The following is a 22,033-nucleotide window of genomic DNA, read 5'->3' as shown; positions in this document are numbered from 1 at the left end:
TGGAACCAAGGAAAATGTGGCGGATATGCTCACGAAGACGATTCCATTAGAGAAGTTGGAATGGAGTTTAACTTCTCTAGGCTTCATGAAGAAGTAAAAAAGGGATTATCGGCAAGGCAAGTATGTGATTTACTATCAAGGTGGAGGTTGTTGAATGGTGATAGAAAAATCACTCTTTTGGATGTTTTTGTCTTTTACCATTTGTTTGGGGTTTTTTTTGTTACTACAATCAGGTGGCTTGTATAAATGGCAAAATAAAGGGGTTTTTTGAATGGCACGATTCTTCTTGGTTTTAAACTCTTCTCTCTCTCTAGAAAAGGGGCTAGAGCTTCTTGAGTTGTATTGAGAAAGGGAAGAAGGTGAAGAAGGATTTTCTTATCCTATTTTTTGGAGAAATGGTATGAGCTTGTGTTGCTCATGTTCTTGGGTCATTTGAAGTGAAACGAGGTAAATCATGTTTTTGGGTGATCACAAGGAAGGTATTCATGGTGATGTTTTTTCATTAATTTTTCTCTTTTTGTGGTAACTTTGTATCCCCTATAAATTTCTTTCTCTTTTGATAGTGGAATACTTACCGGCTTGCCCATGGACGTAGCTCTACGGGGTGAACCACGTTAAATTGGTGTTGTGTTTTTTCTCTCTAATTTTCTCTCACGACTATGTTTTCCATCTCTAATTTATTTTCTTAAATTGTTGCACACGATCCTTGAGCTTATTATTGGATCATCGATTTTATATATTTGGTATTGAGTGTGTGATATTCGGTGATCGGTTAAATTGAGGTTTCGAGTATTCGGATCTTCAACAGATACTAATCTGATATATTAGCGATATTTTTATATGAAGTATTTTTGTCTATCCGTATTTTTTGCTCGATTTTTCCATCCAATTTTTTAAAATAAAAACGACTTGTTTCTGATTTTAAATTCATAGAGAGAGAGAGACGGTCGTGCGGGTGTGAATAAAAGAGGCGAATTCTCAACACCTCATTTGTGGAGAGAGAGAGAGGGCGGAGGAGGAGAAGAGTAAGGCAGCAATCATTTTACCGCTCCTCTTGCTCTTTGATTTTGCATGTATAGAGAGAGATGGCGGAGCTTGTTGAGGAGAAGGTTGGTCTGTTTGAGAGAGAGAGAGAGAGAGAGAGAGAGGTTTGTTTGGTGGAGAAGGTGTGGGAGGAGTCGAAGAAACATGGAAGATTGTAGGGCCTGCCATACTTAGTAGGTTGTCTATGTATGGGATGAGTGTTATTACGATGGCTTTTGCAGGTCATTTGGGGGACCTACAGCTCTCGGCAATCTCCATTGCCAGCACTGTTGTCGTTGGCTTCAACTTTGGCATCTTGGTAATTTCATCGAGTCCCTCTCTCTCTCTTATTTTTCTCTCTAATCTATTCGACAGAAGGCTCGAAAGGAGAAGCTTAGATCGACATGGATGGAAGTAAAAAGAGATTATCATTTTCTATTATCCGATCCGAACTCCAACAATTTGGTATTGGCAATATAAATCCTCTTAGGCTAATTTTGGTTTTGCTCTATCAAGCATTCTTAGATTTTCTTTTCCTGTTGCTTCTATCTATAAAAGCAATAAGAAGAGATACAAGCATTTATATTTTGAGGGTATTAGCCCTAAGTAGGAAAGTTAAATAACATTAAATAATCGAGCTAAAGCTCGTATTATCTCTGTTTCTATTTTCTATTTTTGGTATCTATTCTTCTCCCTCTTTGTCCACTTCTCATTTCTCTAGAAATCTCTTTCAGTTTTCTCTCAATGTCTGAAGAATCCCTCTGGTTTATTTCATTCTCATCTAATTACATTTGGTGATTAAATGGCAGCTGGGCATGGCAAGCGCACTAGAGACGCTGTGCGGCCAGGTATTTGGCGCACGCAAGTACCACATGCTCGGAGTGTACATGCAGCGATCATGGATCGTCCTCTTCATCTGAGCCGTACTCCTCCTCTCGATGTACATCTTCGCCACCCCGATCCTTAAGCTCACAGGCCAAACAGCCGAGATCGCGGAGCTCGCTGGCTCTGTCACGATATGGTTTATCCCCCAACACTTTGCCTTTGTTTTCCTCTTTCCTCTTCAAAGATTCCTCCAAAGCCACTTGAGGAATATGATAATTGCGTGCGTAGCCGTCGGTTCATTGCTGCTACATGTTGGGCTGTGTTGGGGACTGATTTTCGGGCTGAAGCTCGGGCTCGTAGGGGCAGCCTGGACCTTGAATTTCGCGCGGTGGGTGCCGGTGATCGGTCAGTTTGTATATGCTTGCTGCGGTTGGTGCCCCCAGACATGGACAGGGTTCTCAAGGGAGGCCTTCTCGGGCCTCTGGGAGTTTCTTAAGCTCTCTGCACCCTCAGGAATCATGCTCTGGTCTGTATGTTCCCTCTCTCTGCTTGCTTTCTCTTATGTCTCCGTAATATTCCGACCTCTCTCTATCTTCTGCTTTCTTCTCTTTTCATTGGGAATGTTTCTTTTACTTTCTCTTTCTCCTTATATTTTCTACGTCTCTTATTTCAATAATCTTACACCTCTTCCACTCTATCAATAATCCTCCCGTTCATTTCTATCTTTTTTTTTCTCTATTATTTCAATAATTTTAGTTGCGATTTACACACAGATCTTAAAATTTTAGATAAAATACAAAATAATATGTTTCTAGGCAGAAATTACAAAGAAAGGCGGTCAATCAATTTTATTTTATTTTTCTAAAATTGCCCTTTGGCCAGTGACTTCTATCCTCGGACCGAATTTTAATTTTTTGTTTTTAGTTTTTTTGTTAGTAGGACAGTGGCTCAAGCTTTAAAAATAAAATAAAATAAAATTTAAAATTCAGTCCGAGAATGAAAATCTCATCAAAGGGCAATTAAAAAAAAAAAAAAGCAAGTTTACAGATTTTTTTTTGTTTAATTTTCGCCTATAAACAGTAGGGAAAGGTTTCTATACTTCCCCTAAAGTATAGAAGATCTATGCTTTTCCTACCATCCAGTCGTCCAATTTTGATCAAGAGAGTCACTCACCATTTGATCTTAGATCCAAAGTCTCAAAGTATTTTATTTTTAGTTTTTTTTAATACAAATTGTATGCATGTGAAATTTTATATGTGCCATCTTCTCATTGGGGCGCACCTATAAAAAAAATTAAAAATAATTTTTTGATAAAATATAATGACCAAAATACCCCTTGAAAGCTTTCAAGGGTATTTTGATCATTTTATTTTATTGAAAATATATTTTTTATATTTTTCTGTGAGTTTAATATATGATTGGACATCCAAAATTTGGTGTCAAAATAGTTTATAGAAAAAAAATTAAAAATAAAATGGTGTAGAGACATGACATTGTGATTGGGGTAATCTTACCCCTCTATTCAGGATGGACGGCTGGATAGGGGAAACATAGAAAGCTTGCCCTAAACACGAAAGAGAGCATTACGAATTTCATCTTTTGTTCTGTTTAAATAAGGGTGCGGTTTTCATAAGGTTGCAACCTTAAACCATCCAACTAAGGTGCACCTTCAAATTTTATCATAATATATAATTTTGATGTAAAATGTTCTTAGTATTATCTCAAAATCTATTTTTATATCTAATTATAAAATTTTAAATTTAAAAAATGGTTAAAATCAAGTAGATCTATAAATATATAAAATTTTTGAAAGGAGACAGTGTAGATAATATGTTGTAAGATGCACTATTTTTGAGACTCAAAATCTTTTTATTTTTCATAGTTATATACATATCGATGTCGAGCTGATCAATCACAGGGTTTCAATATTAAAATAACCTTTTTCCATGAATTTTTGAGGTGCATCCGCAGTTCTGCATTTTAAGGTTACAACCTTATATAAACTTTGTCCTTCAAATAATCCTCCTCTTGTCATATGATTGCAACGACCTACACCTTTTGTCATATGATTGCCCACACCTTTATCTTTTGCCCTTTACTATTATTCCCACTACCTACTCTCTAATAAATCTTTCTTTTACATAAATTATTATTAATATTATCGTGTCCAAATATCTCCATCTAGTTTTTCTGTTTATGATTATGAACCGTCAATATTTTAATATTGTTCTCTCTACTAATCGTCATTTTTTTCCATTAAATAATACTTATTTTACTGTTTATGATAATGTATGAACAGCTTGGAGAATTGATACTATAGAATATTTTTCTTTTGACCGGAAATCTAGAGAACGCAGAGGTTGCAGTGGATGCCCTTTCCATTTGGTAAATTCAACTCAAACTTATTTATCATTACTTTATATTAACCTTCTTTCTTCGTTTTGTCGGCTTTTTCTCTTAACATCAAGTTCTATGTCGGTTCGTGGTCTCTATTTCCTTCAATTTCATAGTTCTTTATTATATCTATCGGCTGGGTTTAATCCAAATTAAAAAATTGAGTTCGATAAAAAAATATGTCAAATTAATATTTGAGAAGTTTTAACCAATCTATTTTTCAGTTTCAAATAGTTTAATCTGCTAAATAAAATGGGCAAACAATTTTTTTTTTTTGCCTTATGGTTGAAATTTGTATAAAGTGCTGCTTATACTTAAAAGAATGGTACATAATTTTTGTTAGAAGATATAGTTCTGGTGTGGGAAACCTTATGATGACTTGAAAATCTATGTTTAATATTGGTTTTCAAGTTTAAAATTACAAAGTAAGTGTAGATTTAGCAGATTTGTGAATACTTCAAAATCTTAAAATAGACACTTCAGATAACTTGTTACAAGATAAACTATTTTCAAGACTTGAAATTCCTTTTTTCTTTGTACCATACATCTCAAGGTCCAAATAATCAATCAGAACACTTTCCAACTTTGGACCATTCTTTTCTATTGCAATGTAAGATGCACATTACGTCTACAATATAAGATTGTAACCTTATATAAACATTTTTCTTCTCTGATATATTTTATATTTTTAACTATTATTTATATTTTTATTAGTATTTTTAATTTCCATTAAACTCATAGTTAGCAACTCGGGGACTATCAAAAAATCAGCTCACCAGAAAATCGGAAACAAATCGTGTTTATTTTAAAAAGTTAGATGAAAAAATTGGGTAAAAACTACGGATCAGCAAAAATACTTCATATAAAGATATTGTTAATATATCGGATTAGGCTAAAAAAATCAGAGTAAAAAAATCAGATAAATTTATAATATTAGAAAATTTGAAATTCTAAAACATAAAAATTATGTCAAAGCCATCAATAACTAATTCATCTATAAAACTTTACTAAACTAATATAATTAAGTTTAACTTAGATGCCTCATGACTCTCATGCAATCATCCAATATTAATACATAATTACCTAGTATATACCAAAAAAAGTTGTATGATATCATTAAATACTTTAAGAAACATCACACTTACTTATTACATACCAAAAAGAAATATACTACATAAATTTATTCATTAAATACTTTAACTATAGTATGGTAACAAATATACTATATAAATTTATTCATTAAATACTTAAAAATCACACCTACTTAGCAGGTAAAAAAAAAAATACACGATTTTTGTTTTCTCATTACAAGGATGTAACTATAGTATGGTGACTATGGTCACTCCACAACTATGGTTAAAGTTTTATGAATTTCTTTAATTGAAAAGAGGCTCGCAAAAATTTGGATTTCATATCTCTGTGTTTACGGTTTAGATAGAGGAAGAAGAAGGAAGAGAGAGAAAAAAAGGTTACGGTTTGGAGAGAGAATGAGGAAGAAAGAAGAGAAGAAAATATGGCTGGGCTCATTGGCATGGTCTATAGAGAGAGAAGAAGGAAGAAGGAAGATGTCATGAGCTTGACAAACCTTAACGGAAGATGCCTAATTGATTTTTAGAGAGAAAAAAGAAGATGGGATGCTGATTTGGGTTTGGGATAGTTTGAAGAGAGCTTTTCTCTCTGATTTGGGATGTTGTTTGAGAGAAAGCCCTAACTATATTGATTTGTCAAGAGGCCTTAATTGATTTTTAGAGAGAGAAAAGGAAGAGGGTTTTCTATTTTCTTGGGGAAACAGTATGCAGAGCTGAAGGATTAGGTTTGAGAAACTAATCCTATATGTACAATTGCTTGCTCATATAACTTTACAATTTACACTATATTGTTTATCTTTGTTATAACATAATTAAAAGCAAAATATTGATTACTTGGTCCTGTAGTCACATTCTTTGCACAATCAGTAAAAGACTATGTTTTGAGCTCTAATTTGTTCCATAAGAAGTATTTTTATAAAAATAATTATCACAAATAATCAAAGAAATATGCATGTATATGATTTTCTTTACATAATGATTTACTTTACAAAATGATTTACTATAAACAGTATTTCATTTACACAATGATTTTCCATAATAACACTGAAATCTACATTTGTTTAAGTTTAAAAATAAAGGGCCAAAAAATGCATACCTTCAATATGCAACTGTGGATTTGAAAAACATAGAGGGGATAAAAAAATTTTATTTTAGGGTTATTTTTTTAAATAATATATATATTTTTTAAAAGCATAAAAGTAGCAATGGCAGCAATACACAAAACATGAAACGGAATAATTTATCATTTACAAACAAATTATAGGTATGATTTTTTTGCCGGATTTAAATCGTATTATGAAAAAAGCGTGTTTTAAACATTTCTATGAAAACTACACACTTTTTCTTAACCTTTTCAAAAAGTCGCTATTTAAAACTGTTTCCATAAAAACGCCGAGGTCTTGAAAAAATCGCCAATTAAACGCTGATTTGCTAACTATGATTAAACCAGACTGGTAGCCAAACTGATTTTGACTGACCTATCTCCCTCACCAATTCGACACTCGTGTTCATTACTCGATTTAGGAGTATTTTTGGGCCCTAAATTTTGGTGATTGACGTCTCCTAGTTGCTAATCTTAACCACATAACTTTGCAAATGGCAATCCTTGGGTGCCGAAAAGATAAGGTCCCAAGAATGATATAGAAAATAATGTGTCGAGATGGGGGTTTTAGATGGGTGAGATCTAAGCTTTGATAATCTCAAAATCTTATTCTTTTTCAAAATAATCATACGGTGCTTTCTCTCAAAAAGAAAATAATCCTTGTGTATTGGAGGCGGATCCAAAAAACAAAAAAGGTGGGGTTTGTATAGAACCAAGGCTCTAAACAATTAAAATAAAGCGCACTATCAAATAGCATCAAGAAATGTAGTTTCAATATTGAAAATCTTTGTGATAGCCTTAAAATATATTTTCATCTCTAATTATAAAATTTAAAGCTTAAAAAATGGTGTAGATTGAGTAGATATTTGAAAACGTGAAAATCTTAAAAATTGACTGTTAAAAAATACATTACAAGATGTACTACTTCCAAAACTTGAAATCCATTTTTTTTATGTGTCCACGCATCTTGAGGTCAAGATGATCAATTTGACGATATTTGGGCATCAAAACAACATCTTCTAATGAAAATTTTGAGGTGAGCTCTAATTTGATTGTTTAGAGCCTTGGCACTATATAAACTTTTTCCAAAAAAATAATACGTAAAAATCCTCTCAAGTGAATTTTCTTTTTCCACGTGTACAGTATGTTTATGCTCCTGGAAAGCTTTGTTATTGCCACCATTGTTTTGTTCTTTTGCAACCTACCGTTCAAATGCTTACTACTGTTCATCATTGATTTTACAGCATGAATATGAATGGCTGGGAGATGATAATTCCCTTGGCCTTCTTCGCTGCTACAGGGTAAGTTTAATTTGCCTGATATGTGTTTTACGCGTCACTATACATAAAACTTGTCTCGGTCATGGAACTCGTCCCCCAGCCGAGGCGAGTCAATGAAAATATAGAAAAAAAATTAAAAATTATAAAAATAAAAAATAATATTAAAAGTAAATTCAAACCTAAAACATTTTTAAAAATTTAAAACAACAAAAAAAAAGAGAAAAGAAAATATAGATTTAGAAAAAACCAATTTATTGTCTAGGATATTTCTTTTTCTTAAAAAAAAAATATATATATATATATAAAATTTATTATGACTAAAAAAACACTTGCCAATCTTTGCCAAATGTACTAAATCATGTACAAAAAACTTATAATATAACTTATGTTTTCATTATTTTTATTCTTTGCCATACTGTGGTTGGTCACACAACTTTGGAGTACTTAGTCGAGTCGAGTCCCGATACATTGGTACACGTTGTGCATGTATGATACACACCAAGGAGTGATGTGCTTGTATGTGTACCAATGTCCTACTCTAAGGGCATGCTTGGTACATGTTCAAAATATTTCCACGGAAGTATTTTTATGTGAAAAAAACTCCTCTATGATTAAGTGTGAGTTTTTTTTTACTAATTGATCCCAACATATAGTTTTTCACATCAATTGGCAGTAATTTCATGTGAAAAAGCTCTTACACCTAATCATATAAAAGAGTTTTTTCATCCAGAAATACTTTCATAGAAATACTCTTATACATACCAAAGTTGCACTGAAGTCATCTATCATGGGTTAAACAAAACTCCCTACAATCTAACGTTCATCTAGTTACAGTGATTGATAAACTATTCTTGATGAAAGATATGGAACTCATCAAACCACACTTAAAATATCAACTATTAAAAAATTCACCTATCTATCAAAAGATGTATCAACCTTAAATAATCAAAGTAAACCCTATTGGTATTATATAATTATCGTGCTGGAAGCTCTGTGTGATAGCTTGAAATTTTAATTCTATAGAATCTAAAGCTTTGTAAATGGTACTGTATTGAGCAAAGATAGAAAGGATTGTCTATAAAAAGACCATTTATCTTTTGTACATGAAGGCCATAATCATTATTGCCTCTTAAATTTCAAAATGGGTGGTCGTTAGAGTGTCATTGAAGGGACACAAAGTTCTAAAAAAAAGAATTATCGGATTTCATGACTCATCCGAAACTATCTATTTTTAAATTTAAGGGACAAGAATGATTGTGACCTCCAAAAGATAAATAGTCTCTTTGTAGACAATCCCAATATATAAACACTTGAAAATCGTGAGGAAGAATATTTCATATAATGTGCTACAAGATATACTGTTTTTAAGACTTTAATTTTTTTTAATATCCATAAACTTTGAGGCTGAAATGATGAATTGGAAGATTTTCTAACATTCACGATGGCTGAATTTCTCACATCCAAACAACTTTTCCTATGGATAATTTATGTGGGACATATACTTCAGTCGTAAAAGTTGACGCCCTATGTGAGTACTTTTTTCATTTCTCAAGGCGCATTTAAACTCTTCTAACTTATGGCTATGTCCATTAATGGGTTCTTTGAAGTTTAGTTGAAAAGTAGGAAAAATGTTTTTATTTATTTATTTATTATTATTTTTTTTGTTAGTTATTTTGGATGAGTCAGTGGGGAGAGGGCCTCGACGTTTGATAGGAATCGAACCTATGATGTAACATTGCAAATTATCAAGCGCTAATCAATTAAGCTTAGGCTCTTTTCCTATAAGTAAAATATTAAATAGCTACATTTTTTCAAGTTTCACTTATAAATTACTTGGCCATAAAAACCTCAGCAGCAACTCATCACTTGTCATTTGCATAAATCTTTCGATGTAAATCCAAGTGTTCCAGACTCTTACTGGTTATAAAATATTTTTTATCCTTTTTTAACAGTTAGGAGTATAAAATGTTTATATGTGCACCATCTACTCACTCTTATTGTACGAAATATTTTATCTTTTTGAACAGTTGAGTATAAATTGTTTACGTGCATCATCTACATCATGGGGTGGGGAGTTAACATTGACAATTAAACAAGCATCTTTTAATAGTTCAGATTAAAACTTAGCCTCAGCCAAAAGGATTAGAAATCATTCTTTTTTACTTTTACTTTAAAAATTATATTTATAGGAAATTTGGGTTTCAGCTTTATTTTTATGAGAATTAAATAATAATAAAATGAATTATTTTGAACAAAAATGTATTGACCCAAATATATTTTGGAAATATTTTTGTTATTTTTATTTGAAATATTTTTATTTATTTTTACTTAGCCCAACTTATGTAAAAGAACTTGGTTCCCCAATTTCAAGTAGATGTAATACTTAAACAAAAAATAAAAAATAAGATACAAAAAAAAATTTAATTTTTAGGCATTGGATATAGCATTATGAAATCTCAGCCATTGGAATGGTTGTTGTCCATCCTTTGAACTGTCTACATGATGTGGACAAGGATGCTTTTCCATTCCATACGCTTGTTAGTCGTGTGGGTAGCTCCACATAATGTGCAGAGCTCCTTGGATCAATAACTTACAATATTTACATTATTTTGCAATTTGTTCTCATAAATATTCCTTTTCCTTGTCAATATTTATGACAAAAAAAATATTAAATATGTAAGTGCCCATCACTTGAATCAATTTACCAACAACGTTTCTACAAAGAAGCTCATATCACTAACTTCCATTGATTATGTATTGGTACCATGCGACCAGTGTGACAAAAAGTTAAAATTTTCAAAACAATAAATTGATTGAAGAACTCGGGGGTTTTTTGTTCATTTTTTGAATTATTTAGTTGTTCCAAAGTGTGTTGCACACCTGCAAAATTTCATATCGATCCGTATAAAATTAAACTACGAAATGAAATTGGGACCGTACCAAAATTGTTTATGTACATTGGTCCTTCACTTAACTGATCTGGATTGACCGTTTGTGTAGATTTCCCTCCACTATACCAATTTGGATCACCTGAATCGGGCAATCCAGCCAAAAATTTTAAAAAATAAAGACTAAAATGAAGGGAGAAAACATTTTACAGAGCATCTGAACTATCTATACCATGTTTGATGATTCAAAATATCAAAACAAACATATCATATCATAGAAGGAAAGAAATACGTTTCCGTTAGAATTGGGCCAATTCCTCATCCTCGAACCGAATCCAATCTTCATCAGGCTTTTGCATCATCCATTTTTAAAACCATACACAGTCATATCAAATATGGAAATTTAAAAATAGAAAGGAAAATGAAGCTCCCATAAAGCAAGAGTATAATCAATAGTACGGTTCCCCTCTTAGTATGGTTAGCAAGATAATTATTGATACTAATGCAGAGTGAGGGTGGCAAACGAGCTGGGAGCAGGAAATGGTAAAGGTGCCCGGTTCGCTACGATCGTGTCGGTGACAACTTCATTGGTGATTGGCCTAATGTTTTGTGTTCTCATCGTGGTCTTCAATACTAAGTTCGCGCTCATCTTCACAAGTAGCATCGTGATCTTGGATGCAGCCTCCAAATTGGCAGTACTGTTGGGCTTCACTATCATGCTTAATAGCGTCCAGCCCATTCTCTCTGGTATGTTTTGCATGATTAGCTTACAACATTTTTGTTTACTTTGATTCATGGATGTATATTCGGGCCACCGTGGCATAGATTGTCACAATTTCTCTTCTGATATATGTACTCTGTTATGTTGAGATGAATTTTATCTCAAAGTACCCGAGAGATGAACAATATTTTTCAACTATTTTTTTTTATTTAAACTCATAATTTTCATCAAAAGATACATAATCATGAGTTAGAATAATTCATATCTAGGATATGTTTTGATAAGTGAGTGAAATGTCAAGCAATTGATATTCTAGGTCTGGCTTGAAATTTTTTCACAATTATATGATATTTTCTTGATTTTTGGTTTCCATTTGAAGTAGTACAAAAGAAAATGTGATAGGCATTAGTTAATAAACGGAGTAATTACAAAACAAAGAAACACTTAAAAGAACAGGGAAAAAAGTGACATCTTCCCTCCATATTCTTGAGCTGAAGATATAGAATGTAGTGCTATGGCATGCTTTCACGAGGGAGAACAGGGGAACCTTTGAATATTTGTCCTTGAACAAACTAGTTTTACCTGTTTTTCTTCCTATGACCGTTTGGAACTCTTTTCTGCTTTACTATTAGATACATGAATTCTGCTTTATCTATAAATTGATTATTTTCATCCTTTCATTTTATGGTTTATTAGGGGTGGCCGTTGAATCGGGATGGCAAGCTATCGTGGCTTACATCAACATAGGGTGCTATTATTTGATCGGCGTTCCAACTGGTGTTCTCCTCGGTTGGGTATTCAAGCTTGGAGTTTTGGTAAGTATTGATAAGAGTGTGTTAAAAATTGCCTAGACGAGACAGAATCGCCAATTTCTTTCAAAATCAATTGGTTGGTCATCTCGTATTAAGGAACCCATAATAGCGCAAATCCCCAGTTTTTCAACTCTTTTTTCTAATTACGGTTGTATCTGTGTGGTTATTCAACGCCCCTCATACAATAGAAAGGAAACTAAAAAAAGAAAAGAAAAGAAATTAAAAGCTTTAATTGGTAATATTATAATTTAGTGGGTAATGGGAATTGCGCCTCTCTCACTTGGCAATATATTTAGGTCTATATGGTTTTGATTTAGGTGCGTTAATTCATACACCTGTTTCCTTCTTCTTTTGGAAGGTCCGTGTTCTTGTTCAAAGTCTACACAGCTTTGGACCAACAAACTCAAATGGGCCTTTTGTCCCACTAAAACTACAACTACACAATGGCACGTTTGGTTATGGTGGAAATGTTTTTTAAAAAATAAAAATATTTCCGTATGAAAAAATTCTCTCATGAGGTTAGATATGGAAATATTTTTATACCAATTGATCCTAGTGCATTTTTTTATACTAATTGACAACTAATTGATGTAAAAATATTCCTACCAATTGACATATAAAAATATTCTAACATCTAGCCACATGATATAATTTTTCCATGTTTCACGTGAATCAAACATGCCAAAATGAAAGCGAATTCAAGTGACATGCAACATAAGGGCACGCCATACTATGCAGGAACACGAGGATCACAGTTTAGAGAGACTTCTCTTGTGCATGGGAAAAAACTGAAATGTAGGTGGCTCATAAACATAGAAGCTATTGAGCATTGGTTCTACCTCAGATGTACAAACTTTTAGTAGGTAGCTTATAAAACTAGAAGTTATTGAGCATTCCACTGACAATTATTTGCAGTACATTGCTTCTACCCGAGGTGTACAAACTTTTAGACATGCAGGTGACTTATAAAGATCGAAGTTATTGAGCATTAATTATTGGAAAATGTTATCTAAGGTGCCAACTTCTTTATACTGTACAAGTAAAAAAAAACTCACTAAAGAAGGATGTTTTTATGTTGGAAAACTCTCGAATTGTTCATCTCGACCTCGAGATTTATATACATAAAAAATCGAATTGATCATGTCAAACTCATTTGGCTTCCCATGTATTTATTTTTAGTACATTGCTTCTACATGAGATGTACAAATTTTTAGACATGCAGGTGGCTCATAAACTTTGAAGTTATTGAGCATTAATTATTGGAAAAAATTATATAAGGTGCCAACTTCTTTATACTGTACAAGTAAAAAAAAAAACGCATTAAAAAAAGTTATTCTTATGCTGAAAAACCCTTAAATCATTCATCTCGACCTTGAAATTTATATACATAAAAAAGGGGATTGATCATGTCAAACTCATTTGGCTTCCCATGCACTTATTTGTAGTACATTGCTTCTACATGAGGTGTACAAACTTTTAGACATGCAGGTGGCTCATAAACTTAGAAGTTATTAAGCATTAATTATTGGAAAAAGTTATATAAGGTACCTACTTCTTTATAATGTATAAGTAAAAAACGTCTTAAAGAAAGTTGTTTTTATGCTGGAAAACCCTCAAATCGTTCATCTCAACCTTGAAATTTATATACATATAAAAAAGGATTGATCATGTCAAACTCATTTTGGATAACTCATTGAAGGTTGATCTATAAAGAACTATTATACTTAATTGGTCAGGGTAAACTACAAACAGATAAAAAAAACAATTATTCTATTGGGACAGATTGATCATGTCGACCTTTTGGCTTCCCATGCACTATTGGTTCTTTGATATGTTTGATGCACGTGCGGGCACTATGATAATTTCTTCAAGCCCCAATCCTTAGTTTTTCACTTATATAATTTCTTGTTTATTTTAGTTGTGATGCAAATCAAGATTTGCTTGTTACAAAATTTTAATTTATATTCGTTGATTTTATTTTCAGAGATGTGGGTAGATTTTTAGGTTAGTTTTCAGGAATTATATTTATTTTAGTTTTAGGGAATTTTTTTGTTTAGAAAACCAGAAAATTTTTAGTTTTAGATAAGAGAGTTCGAATTTTTTTAGTAAAGATAAGACATTTTTATGTTTTTGTTGAGTTGGGTTTTTTTTGTTGGAAAGGCTGGTCTTGGAATAGGGAGTTTTTTAGTTCAATGTTATTTTATATAAAAATAAGTGGTGTAATTGCTTATCTTTAATAGCGTCCAGAATATAATCTTTAAAACATATATCTTAGAAGATATTGATAAAGGGGGACACGTATCCTAAAGAAATAGGAGGTAAAAAAATATTTATATTTCATAATTGAATTTTTATCTTTTAGCACATCCTAAAGAAATAGGAGGTAAAAAAAATATTTATATTTCATAATCGAATTTTTATCTTTTAGCAAGTTAGGAATAGTAGGACCTTTTTTTTTTGACTTTTAAATAGATGACATCTCATACTGTAAGAGGGATTTTTGATTGAATAAAGAAATAAGTTTTTTTGTAGAGAGAGAGTGAGAGAGCCTTTTTATGGGGTTTTCTTTCCTGTTCTCATGGTGATGCGTGGTGGAGGACTCAAACACTTACATACATGCTTTTTTTTTTGCATATTTTTTCTTAGTTTTTAATTTTTCGGCAAAAACCATGAGAAAATCCACTATGTTTTAGAAAAAAAAAAAAAGCAATAGGAAATATTTCAGAAGAAAGCATAAATGTGGGAGTCCGAGTCCTCCACCATGCCACACCACTGTATAGAAATGAAAAACCTAGAAAAGGGCTCTCTCTCTCTCGCTCTACAAAAAACTTATTTCTTTATTCAATCAAAAATCCTTCTAACACTGAGAAGTCTTGTTTTTAAAAGTTCTAAAAAAAAAGAAGTTATATTTTTCTAACTTGCTAAAATATAAAGATTCAACTATGAAGGATAAGCTTCATTTTAAAACGTTCTATTCTAAAGACATCTTAAAACGTTCTATTATAAGACATCTTAAAACGTTCTATTCTAAAGAAAATCCTCTACACCCTATTAAAGATAAGCATACACAACACTTGTCTTTGTACAAGATAACATTGAACTAAGGGACTCACTTTTCTAAGACAATCATTTCCAACAGAAAAAATACAACTCAACAAAAACATAAAATGACCTTATTTTTCTTAAAAAAATTTGAACTTATTTTCTAAAACTAAAAATTTTCTAGCTCTCTAAAAATAATAAATGGTTCCTTAAAATTAAATTAAATATAATTACTAAAAACTACTAACAAAATCTACCCATATTTCTAAAAACAAAATCAACAAAAAGAAAATTACAATTTTTTAACAATCAGAACTTGACCTACATCATTATTTCTATGTACACGTTCTGTGTTGGGAGCCTCTTGATCAGGAGAGTGAACTACCTAAATTTGATGATGATCCATTTGAAGGTGAAGAACAAGTAGGTTTAGATCTTCATTTGGAATCATCGTCTATTGTTGCCATTTATGGCCCCATTTTTTATGAAGGTTATATATTTGATGAAAAACAAGATGAAAGGAGAGAAATTAAGCTTGAGGAAGCGAGGATAACAAAATTTTTCTTCAATCGAAAGATGGATAAGCAAGATATCGACTCAAACTTAGAGGGGATCAGGCCTATAGAAATATTTGAACCAAAAAAAGATGGATTCAAAGGAAAATCGATAGCTGAAGTTAGTTTGATTATCAAAAGCTCTCCTCTCGAAGATGCTCCCTTAATAGGTTGTAGCTCTTAGAATAAATAATTTATATGGATTTACAATGACCAATTCCTCATAGGTTGTGTTTTGATTATTACAGTAACTCGTAGGTCTCAGGGTCATGTTTATAATATTCAGTTCGAAAAATGTTATGGGTCTAATACAAATTTCATCTTAACGCATTTAAAACTCGAGTACGAGTTTTTTCCAACCAAGAGATGATGCAGATCAAGATCTGGTTGTTACAAAATTTTAATTTTAATTTTGTTGCTCTTATTTTTGGAATTGTAGGTAGATTTTGGCGTTAGTTTTTAGGACTTAGATTGCTTTAAGTTTAAGGGAATCCTTTTTTTTTTTTTTTTTTTTTTTTAGAAACTTCAAAATTTTTCGTTTTAGATAATCGATTTTGAGTTTTTTCGGAAAGATTAGGCCGTTTTATGTTTTTTTTGAGTTGGGTCTTTTCGTTGGGAATGCCTTCTTTGGATAGTCTCTTAGTTCAATATTATCTTCTAGAAAGATAAGTGGTGTAATTTGTTTATCTTTAAATGGGTGTAGAAGATTATCTTTAGAATATAACGTTTAAGATGACCTAGGAGCTATTGATAACGTGGGACATATATCCTAAAGAGATAGGAGGTAAAAGAAAGCTTCTCTTTCATTATTGAATCTTTATCTTTTAGCAAGTTAGGAAGAGTATAATGTTCTTTTTAGAACTTGTAACAAGAGGGATTTTTCTTTTCCGCACTAGTAAGTGGGATTTTCTATTGACTAAAGAAAGCGTATCTTTCATAATTGTAAAGGGGATTTTTTATTGATTAAGAAAATAGGTTCTTTGTAGAGAGAGAGAGCCCTTTTGTGGTTTTCTCTTTTCGTACTTTGGTGGTGCTTGGTGGAGTACTCCGACTCCCATGTTCATGCTTTCTTCTCGCGTATTTCTTCTTAGTTTAACTTCTGGACAACAACCACTAAAAAAGTCACTGCATTTTAGAGAGAAAATTAAAAAATCTTAGAATAAATATATAAAAAGAAAGAACAGACATAGGAATCTGAGTGCTCCACCACACAGCATCAGAGTACAAAAAAGAAATTCCCATAAAAGGGCTTTATCTCTCTTTCTCTCGCTATATATATATATATATATATATATATATATATATATATATATATATATATATATATATATATATATATATATATATATTTTTTTTTTTTTTTTTTTTTTTTTTTCTTTATTCTACCAAAAATCCCTCTTACAATATGAAACGTTTTCTTTTTAAAAGTTAAAAAATAAAAAATAAAATAATCTTACTTTTCATAACTTGCTAAGAGATAAAGTTTCAATTATATGACATATATAAGATTCTTTTTACCTCCTATCTCTTTACAATACATGCCCCTTTTATAAATAGCTTATAAGCCAACTCAAGTGTTTTAGTCTAAAGATAATCGTCTACGCCCTATTAAAGATAAGCATTTACGCCACTTATCTTTCTACAATATAACATTGAACTAGGGGACACTCTATTCCAAGACCAGCCTTCCCAATGAAAGAATCTAACTCAACTAAAACATAAAATGACCTTATCTTTCTTAAAAAATTTGTATTCTACTATCTAAAACTAAAAATTTTCTACTTTTATAAAAATAAAAAAAAGATTTTCAAAAACCAAAATAAATATAATTCCTAAAAACTAACCAAAAAATCTACCTACATCTCTAAAAATAAAATTAACAAAAATAAAATTAAAATTTTGTAACAACCATAACTTAATCTACATCATTATTTCCAACTGAGTGAGGTCGTATCAGAGCGTCAGTTGATTCTTATGGATCGTGGTGTTCGTCGATAGGCATCATGGCTCGTGGACATGGTCTATGGCTGGGTATCGAGAATGATTTCATCCAACGAGATCGAGACCTCCGAAATATAGGTATAAAAAATTTGAGAACACGAGTAGATGAACATACACAACATTTAATGCAAAACTCAATGTAAACTTGATGAAGATCCAGTTGAAGGTCAAGAACAAGTCAGTTTGGATTTTCAATTGGAATTATCAGTCGTTTATGTCATGTATGACCTTTTGTTTTATGAAGGTCCTATATTTGATGAAAAGCAAAATAAAATGAGAGAAATTCTCCTTGAGACAGCAAGGAGATCTAAATTTCTCATCAATCAATAGATGGAAAGCAACATATCAACGCAAACCCAGAGGAGATCACGCATATGGAAATGCTTGACAAAAAAAAGATGGACTCAAAGGAGAATCGATAACTGAAGTTAGTTCAGGTATCAAAAGTGCTCGTCTCGAAGATACTCCCTTAGTATGTTCTAGGGTTGAGCAAAAACCAATTCTATGGAAATACAGTTGGGGGTTTTCGGGTTTCATTGCATAATCGTTGTGTTTTGATTAGTACAACAACTTATAGGTCCCAAAATCGTGTTTATAATATTCAGGTCGAAGAAAGCTACGGGACTAATACAACGTTCATCTTAGCATATTTTAAAACTTGAGGACAACTTTTATTAAACCTAGAGAGAATGATGTAGATCAAGATCTGGTTGTTACAAAATTTTAATTTTTTTTTTTCTGGATTTTATTTTTAAAGTTGTGGGTAGATTTTTGGGTTAGTAATTAAAAATTCTGTTTATTTTAACATTAGGGAATCTTTGATTTCTTTTTAGAAAACTAGAAAATTTTTAGTTTTAGATAATAGAGTTCAAATTTTCTAAGAAAGGTAAGGCAATTTTTACATTTTTGTTGAATTCGATGTTTTCATTGGGAAGGCTTGTCTTGGAATAAGGAGTCCCTTAGTTCAATGTTATCTTGTACAAAGACAAGTGGTGTAAATGCTTATTTTTAGTAGGGTGTAGAGGATTATTTTTAGACATTTAAGATATCTCAGAAGCTATTGATATAGGGGGACATGTATTTTAAACAGATAGGAGGTAAAATGAAACACATATTTCATAAGTGAATCTTTATCTTTTTAGCAAGTTAGGAAGAGTTTGACCTTTTTTAAAAAACTTTTAAGAAGGGGATGCCTCATACTATAAGGGCGATTTTCGGTTGACTAAAGAAATATGTCTTTTGGGGAGAGAGAGATAGAGATAGACATAGGGAGAGAGTGGGAGGGAGAGAGAGAGAAACCTTTTGTGGGTTTTTCTTTTCGGTACTTTGGTGGTGCGTGGCGGAGGACACAGACTCCCACGTCTATTATTTCTTCTTGCATATTTTTTCTTAGTTTTTTTATTTTTATCTATAAAACGCATTGGATGTTCTGGTGGTTGTTATTGGTAAGTTAAAAATTGAAAAGAAATATGCAAGAAGAAAGCACGGACGTGGGAGTCTGAGTCGTCCACCATGCACCACCAGAGTATGGAAAAGAAAAACCACAAAGGGCTCTCTCTCTCTCTCTCCAAAAACTTATTTATTTATGCAACCGAAAATCCCTCTTACAATATGTGATATTCTCTTTTTAAAATTTCTAAGAAAAACATATTACTTTTTCTTAACTAGCTAAAAACATAAAGATTCAATTATGAAATATGTGCTTTCTTTACCTCCTATCCTTTTACAATACATATCCCCCATTTATCAATAGCTTCCAAGACATCTTAAACATTCTATTCTAAAGATAATCTTCTACACCCTATTAAGGATAATCATTTACACCCTGTTTTCGGGAGCCTCATGGTCGACAGAGTGATCTACATAAATTTGATGAAGATTCAGTTGATGGTGAAGAACAAGTCGGTTTGGATCTTCAATTGGAATCATCATTCATTGATTTCATTTATGACCCTATTTTTTATGAAGGTCCTATATTTGATGAAGAACAAGATGAAATGAGAGAAATTGGCCTTGAGGTAGTAAGGATATCTAAATTTTTCAATCAATAAATATATAAGCAAGATATCGACACAAACCCAGAGGAGATCGCACCTATAGAAATATTGGATGAAAAGAAGATGAACTAAGTTACTTCAGTTATCGAAAGCGCTCATCTCGAAGATGCTCCATTAATATGTTATAAGGCTGAGCAAAAACAAACTCTATGGATATACAATGATCGATTCCTCGAGGGTTTCAACATTGCGTTGCACAATTATTTTGAGTAGTGCAGTAACTCATTGGTCCCAATATCGTGTTTATCATATTCGGGTCGAAAATGATTGCAGGACTAATACAAATTTCATCTTGGTACATTTTAAAACACAATGACGAGTTTTTTCTAGGCAGGGAATAATAATGATGCGGATCAAGATCTGGTCGTTACAAAATTATAATTTTATTTTTGCTGATTTTATATTTAAAGATGTGAGTAGTTTTTGGGTTAGTTTTTAAGAATTATATTTATTTTGGTTATAGTGAATTTGTTTGTTTTTTTAGAAAGCTAGAAAATTTTTAGTTTTAGATAATAGAGTTCAATTTTTTAAAAAAAGATAAGGTCGTTTTACGTTTCTGTTGAGGTGGGTTTTTTCTTTGGGAAGGCTGGTCTTAGAATAGAGAGTCCCTTATGTCCTTGTTATCATGTAGAGAGATTAGTGGTGTAAATGCTCATCTTTAATAGGTATAGAAGCTTGTCTTTAGAATAAAACGTTTAAGTGGTGACATGTATCCTAAAGAGATAAGAGGTAAAACGAAGCTTATATTTCATAATTAAATCTTTCTCTTTTAGCAAGTTAGGAAGAGTAGGACGTTTTCTTTAGAACTTTTAAAAAGAGGACGTCTTACATTGTAAGAGGGATTTTTGGTCGAATAAATAAATAAGCTTTTTATAGAGAGAGCCATTTCGTGGGTTTTTCTTTAATGTACTATGCTGGTACATGGTGGAGGACTTAGACTCCCACATCTTTGATATCTTCTTGCATATTTCTTATCAGCTTTTTTATTTCTCTCTAAAACGAGGTGGATTTTCCGGTATTTGTTGCCGGTAATTTCCAACTGCATAAAGTTGCCATCCCAATATGTGCATGTTTTACGATAGCAATGCATGATCGTCTCCGGTTACTTACGCTATTTTATTTGTAAAACATTTATGCTTTCCATGGAACCCTTCCTGTACTCCCTCAGGTAAAATCTAATTTAGAAATATTTTTAGGATCTCAAACCCTAAGGGTGATGTAAACTCTTCAACCTAACGATTTTGGAAAAATAAATTTGGATAGTCACATTGAAGTGCAAGAACCCAATAAATAAATAAAAAAATAAACACACACCTTCTAGAATTAACATTTAAAAGATTGACCAAAGACAATTTGGATGGTCCCATTGAAGTGCAAGAACCCAAAATCTATTTTTATGTTTAAAAAATAATCATGTGTTGATTCTCAGGTGTATACCAAAATGTCATGTAGAACTCTTCCTAGGTTGGTCTTTTGCTCAAGGGAGTAAGATAGTATGCCCCCTGGTGAGCATTCTATACGTGTTATTTGATTATATGACTAGCATTTTTTTCGAGTAGATATTTATGCGATTAACTTATTCTAATTAAAAAAAGGGAATACGGACGGGAATGATGGGGGAACACGAGTACTGACCTTGATTTTCGGTATCATCACCTACCGTTGTGATTGGGACAAGGAGGTATACATTCTTCCACAACATTTCTCTTTTCTTTTGTTGATATTTTTCCGGTTTATTTCTATCATGTGTTGATGTTCCTTATGGAGTTTCTTCCTCCAAAACCTGAAAAATAGTGATTTCTTTCTCGATTTACAGGCTGAAAAGTCGAGCGATCGCTTGGAAAAATGGCGAGGTTTCGATCCATCTCAAAATGGTTCAGTGGAAACCGAAGGCCAAGACAGCAGCATACCGTGATTAAGTTTGTTGCAGAAAGCTTGGCTAAAATATTGAACAGTTGCTGTATAAGTGCATGCTTGTGTGGTGTCCTCTTTACCATTCAACAGAAGTCCCATAGGGCATAATTGAGTAGCATTGGCCTTGCAAGTGTTTTTAAAGGCAAGAACTCACATATGTATTCCTAACCACTATAGCAGGGCCGGATTTTGAAATTGCTATGTAGCTTGGAGTTGGTTCTTTATAATCTCGATTGAAGCAATCTTGTAAAAAGGAATTGTGTAAAATATACTCTCAATGTTTAATTTTTGAGCAATGCGTTAGTACAATGTTTTATATTTATCTAGAATTT

General features: G+C 32.1%; 1 pseudogene across 1 annotated transcript; it reads left to right on the top strand.

Annotated features, from left to right (window-relative positions):
- Nucleotides 1-1,002: 1,002 nt before the first annotated feature.
- On the top strand, nt 1,003-21,702 carry LOC18423269 (protein DETOXIFICATION 27-like; annotated as a pseudogene). Its single transcript, XR_016053973.1, has 8 exons — nt 1,003-1,342; nt 1,833-2,374; nt 4,148-4,233; nt 7,677-7,733; nt 11,109-11,347; nt 12,018-12,136; nt 21,383-21,468; nt 21,604-21,702. The product of XR_016053973.1 is annotated as a protein DETOXIFICATION 27-like (transcript).
- Nucleotides 21,703-22,033: the final 331 nt, after the last annotated feature.

Source organism: Amborella trichopoda, chromosome 4, assembly GCF_054954075.1.
Source record: "Amborella trichopoda isolate Santa Cruz 75 chromosome 4, AtrichopodaSantaCruz75HAP2 v2.0, whole genome shotgun sequence".
In the NCBI taxonomy this organism is placed as follows: domain Eukaryota; kingdom Viridiplantae; phylum Streptophyta; class Magnoliopsida; order Amborellales; family Amborellaceae; genus Amborella; species Amborella trichopoda.
Note: the sequence above shows the minus strand (reverse complement) of the source record. Positions and strands in the feature narration are given on the sequence as shown.